Below are 6,000 nucleotides of genomic sequence, written 5' to 3' on the forward strand. Positions count from 1 at the left end.
AGTAATCCACAATTTTGTACAATGACCTTATCCGAGACAGACCCTGGATAAAGTTTAGAAACAAAATTTATCACACCATTTGGACTCACACCAACAAGAGCTTTAACAGAATGCATGGACCTATAAGAAGAATAAGTTAACCGTTGTTTATCCATTTCTTTAGGAATAGCAATTTGGTCATCTGTACAATCAATGATCATTCTGCAATTTAGAAATCTTAAAAATGGTGATGGAGCTGATCGTTTATTTTTATGTCTAGAAGGGCATGTAACCATCATAACATTTTCAAAGAGAAGCTTATGCCTTATGTAAAACATGAATAAAAGTTTGTATAATATTTGTTATAGTACTTTCACTAACGCTAAAAAATTGTGAAATATGAAGGTTAGTGTAGTTCTGTCTAAGTTTCATAAGTGTAATGAAAATTTTGTCTTTTAATGCAACTGTCTCTTCCTGAACTTCCCATCCACTATAATAAATAATGTTACATCTAAAGCACTCAACATATTGAACAATAATATTAAATATTTTAAAAGAATGTACACCTGTCTCCATTCGAAGAACTTTTTCTGTAAGGCTTGAAACAGTGTAAGTGCATTGAATCTAACTAAGTTGTTTTTTTTAAAGCAAGCTATTCCCTTATGTTTGTCTGTAATTTCTTGTTCTTGAATTAAATTTATTGTTCTATTTAAAATATCCTCACTTGTTCTACAATCTGTTTTTTTAAAGATGGAATCCTGTGATGATGGTGACGAGAGTTGAGATGATGATGAGGGAGAAGATAATGATGATGAGGAGGAAAATAATGATGATGAGGAATCTGGTTTTTTTAAAGGTGGGACTTTGTGATGATGATGAAGAGAGTTGAGCTGATGATGATGATGATGATGATGATGATGATGATGATGATGATGATGATGATGATGGTGATGATGATGATGATGATCATGATGATGATGATGATGATGGTGGTGGTGGTGGTGGTGGTCTTCTTGATGTTGGTAACAATTCAGATGGGGTGGGAATTCCTTGTGTCACTTTTCTTTTCTTTCTTTCCGGCTCTGATGGAAATAATTTATTTTTATTTCTGTCAAACAATTCAGGGAGGTTGGCTTTGTACCATCTCTGAAGTGACAAGAACACACTCTTGATGATGATGTTGGATCTTTTGTCCTTTCTCCTGAAAAGAAAAGATTAAAAAAAAACCACAATAATTCTGTTGGGCATATTGATATTATTTAATTTGATAAGTACTTTGTTTTAGACTATCTTGTTTGACACCAGCTCAATGCATGATAAATCAAAGGTGTGCAAGAGACTAGGTTACTGGTGAGTCTCTCGCCTGTCTTTTATGAAATCGCACATTCAGCAAAATGTCGCACTTCCTCATTACTTCTTTTGATGATTTTGACTAGGTATATAAAAATATGAATTCTTAAATTTACACATTTAAAGTTGATCTTGGGGTTGAGTGGGCCAAGACTGGCGTTTTCTATTTATTTCAGTCAGTACTGTACTGGCCAGTGCGGTGATGAAAACGTTGGAGTGTCAACAATCGGGCATTGGTAAAGAAGAGAGGTCCATGCCGCCATCTGTGTGTGTGTGTGTGTGTGTGTGTGAGAGAGAGAGAGAGAGAGAGAGAGAGAGAGAGAGAGAGAGAGAGAGAGAGAAATATCTGCGTGAGGGGGGGGGGGGGAGGTTCCGTTATTTTATTTATTTATTTTCATTTTGCCATAAAGGTATCGCGTTTAAAGTAAGATTTTAACAAATATTTTCTTCTCTTTCTTCTATTTTTCTCCTTTTAAAAAAATTATCACTTATCAGTAGAACTGAACTCTCATTCAGTTTATAATACGTTTATCTATCAGCCTCAGCATCAAAACGTGTAGATTGAGATATCATTTTTGCTTCAACTTCAATAAAAACCTAGTTTGGAATGTATTTCTATTTATAATTTCGTGCAATTGTACACTTTAATCATAAAATATAGTTCTATGTAAGCTAGAACTTGACCTAGATCTAGACTACGAACTCTATCAAATGTTCGACGAGGCGTGCGTGCTTACCTGACTAAAGTGATCCACTTTTTCCTCAATTTTTTGTCTGCCTCTCCATTTGGATAACTGTAAAACTTGCAGGAGTGACTCTCTGACTGGTGCAGACAATCTGGTACAAAACACTGGAGCATATTTAAGATAAAAATTGTTTTTTTGAGCGATTTTCCTTCTTCTTCTTCTTCTTCGTTCCCGTCACGTCACATGGTCAGTCCGGTCTGGTGAATGAAGCCCACAGTGGTCCTGAGGTCGTCCTCACTGCCGTACAGCTTCTTTGAGTATGGGGTTGGGTCAGGCCAGAAGTTCCTTCTCAACTGGTTGTACCTTGGACATTCCATTAGGACATGATGTCCATTTTCATTTTCAAGTCCGCAGTCACATTGTCCAGAGGGACCTGCTCTGGACATCCTCCACATATGTTCCTTTAACTGGTTGTGTCCAGTTCTCAGTCTGAAGATGATGACCTGTTCCTTTCTCTCGAGCACCTTGATTTGGTCGAGCGATTTTCCAATTATTCCTTTCCCGGACCAAGCACGGATGTTTTTTGTTTAGAGCCAGCCGGTTCGTTGCGAGGCGGACGTGACGTCAGACTGTGGAATCCTATTGGAGCTGGAACCAACGTTCTTTAGCAATAGCTCTTTAAAGCCTCGCCTTGAGCAGAATGGATTTTTTTCAGGTGTTATGTATTGTTTTGTTTTGCGCATTACGTAGTGTTTCTCCCTAATAGGGATATACAGTGCGCATGTAAGCCTCCTAAGCCTTTATGAACCAAGTAATATTGAAGTTTCACTCATTTAGAGCTGTCGATTTTTTTTTCTCTCTTTTGTAGTTTTGATAAGTAGTTCTTCAGAGCGATTGGGCCCATGGAGCCGGAGTTTATCCCGATTTCTATAGCGTGAAACGGACAATAACAGTTGCTTGCTTCTTTATGAGAACGCACTGTGCCCTGTCTCATAGATAGCATGAAAACCATTCAAGAGCTTTGTCTCCGATTCCAAGGTACTTTCCTTCAAATCTAAGAATCTCAACTACTCATGCACTGCTGGGTGGACAGGCGGGTCAGAAAAATCTCGACAGCACCCTGGATCGATCTTGGCCCTTTGCGTGTGAAGTGAGTGCTCTACCAACTGAGCTATCTGACCCCCTACTTTAATAAAAGTACCAGAAATGTTAATCTTGCTGATTTTCAGATAGTTTGTGTAAGAGTCTATCGGTTTTCACACTATAGTCAGTGGCAGCGGTGGCGTATTGACGGCATATGGTGGTGCCATGATTAGAAGAAGAAACAAACTTCTAAAACAGTGAATACGATTATGAGGAGAGAGCACATGTTAAAAACTCTCTTTTTTAGAAAGGTGGGGGGGGGGGGGGGGGGGGAGGGTCGATAATTTCCACAAGTGGACAAAACTCACAAAAACAAATAATTCATGAAAACAACAAGCCACAAAGAAAAAATCACTCCACTTAAGTACTTAAGAAATCAAACAACACACCAAAGTATAACTGTTGACAATCTTCGCTTTCTCTCTCTGACTGACACAAATACACACGCACAAACACACACACATACACACACACAAATACACACATATAAACACTCATACACATGTAACCATCAACTCGGCACTACAAGCAAGAAATATGTTGGTAAATTCGTCCATCACAATGCTTCGTTGCATACAATTACTTTATTTAATAATCGTGAAATTGAGGTTGGGGGGTGGGGGGATTTTAATATGTCATATGTCATCTTTGCTGCTTACAAATAAACTTGACAATGATCAGTGTTTTTGACAGTTAATGTAATAATTTGGATGGCCGAAGTTACCCTAATTATGACGTAAATGATGTAACATTGGCGCATCCCCCAGTCCAACGGTGGAGCTCTCAGATCCTGGCGCAAGTCGAGGGTTTTTCCGCTATTTGAAGATAGTATAATTCGACCCAGTTTCTCGCTCAATCAGCTGTAGCGATACTAATGGATAGAGCATTAACTGGAGCTTTGGATAACTTTGCACCACGGCAGTGATGTCACCAACACACGAGTCGGCGCAGTGCGTGAATCGGAATCTTGAATAGAGCGGAGACGAAAAAGGCAGTATGTTGTTGGCGAGTTGGCGAAAGACAGTGAAGTTATAATTTCTCAGTTTTATTTTAATTAAATTATGCTGTTAATGATTTTTAAAAGATTGGTGCGGTGCCTGGCACCATTCGATCCAATGGCCCCACGCCACTGATAGTCAGCATTTTTAAGTGTGGCACGTTGTTATGATGCTATAGGCGGTTGAGCTTTGGCCAGTTTATATTGGCGCTCAGTACAGTCTGAATTTACTCCAAAGTCAACTGATATAATCATTGAATTATGGTAATGATTTTTTCCCGATGACAGGCACGTTACTCCATCACGGAAAGTGTACTAGGACCTCTGAAGTTAATAAAATGTTGGGGAAATAATGAAATTAATAAGATTTTACACACTATTTATTATAATATTATAATATATCTATGCTACAATGCCCCTTAAAAAGCATAACATTGACCTTATTTTCATTTGCAATAATTTTTATACTTTGAAACATCGTGTTCCAAAAGATATTGATTTTATGATTGCTAATGAGTGGTCACTTATTGGTCAGTGGTATGGTAAGTTTGAATATTTCGCCCAATTGCGTCATCTACTTTATACCTTACTTCATCCGCCACAAATATATATTAATATCACTATCATACGGTAAGTGGATATTCCCTTAGCACAAGGATCAACTCCCATCTCCTTCCGGTGCATATTAAATTTTGACAGAAAGTGTTCTCAGAGACTAGACAGCGATAGTGAAACGTTTTAATTAGAGTTGAGAGCAAGTTGAGAGCAGACCTTAAATAGGACAGATTCAAAATTCATATAAACATCAAGATTGATCCCCTCCTCAACCCCCCCCCCCCCCCCCCCCCCTCCGTATGCCTACCATAAATAAACCTCAAGTCCAAAACCTGACTTCAAGGAATCGCGGGTCAGTAGATTGTAACATTAATCAAGCTGGGATAATAAAATCATAAAGTATGGGGCGACGCTGTGAGAAAATGTGTATTGAGTATTTAAAATCCTGGAAAGTTAGGAGGGATTTGGAATATATCACTTAAATGATGACCATCTTCTTCTAGAACATTGCATTGTAGTCGCTGATCAGCATTTCGCTTCCCAAGCTTGATAATAATGCTGTTTGGTTTTTTAAAAGTCACCGCTAACCTGAAATTTTACATTGAATTCCTTTGCCATAGTGTGATGATCGTATGTTCATCATTCTTAATGCTTACACCATTTCAGTGTTTATCAAACTCAAAATTATATCGATCAAATTTCAAACCAATTTGCTTGTGATATTAGAATATAATGTTGATCATATTAAAATGTCGAAACAAGTTTTAGGATTTGATTGTTTTTGATTTGGGTTTACAGAGCGAACTATTTATTTGAAATTCAGCGCCATTGAAAGATAGCAGCTTTACACTTCTACTTCTAGGTATCCAAAAGGAAGTAAGGCAATAAGGGCTAACACAACCAGGATCAAAAGTACTGTCTATACAAGAGCAATCTATCTCTGTGTAGTTTACCATCGCTTAAAAGTTCTACCCTGAGACTAGCAAAGGACCATGACAAGAAGGGCTGAAAATGCACATCTTCATCAATTAAAGTGGATTAACGCTCACTCAATAGAGAACTGATTTACAATATAAAATCGGCTCTCACATAAAGATGGGTCCATCTGACTGTTGCCCTCCTAGCGATAGACTCCAGACAGGACACAGGCAAAAGCATGTGATCTCATAACAAAACACATAAAAAACAATTGATATAAAAATAAGGGAATGAAGAGATACCAAGGTTATGGAGCAGTTTAGAACTGACAAAAATTCGTTGGTTTTTTTAAATAACTTTTTCTGAGACAAA

This window comes from Berghia stephanieae, chromosome 2 (genome assembly GCF_034508935.2).
Source record: "Berghia stephanieae isolate SIO BIC M18660-M18661 chromosome 2, UCSD_Bste_1.3, whole genome shotgun sequence".
Classification (NCBI taxonomy): Eukaryota; Metazoa; Mollusca; class Gastropoda; order Nudibranchia; family Aeolidiidae; genus Berghia; species Berghia stephanieae.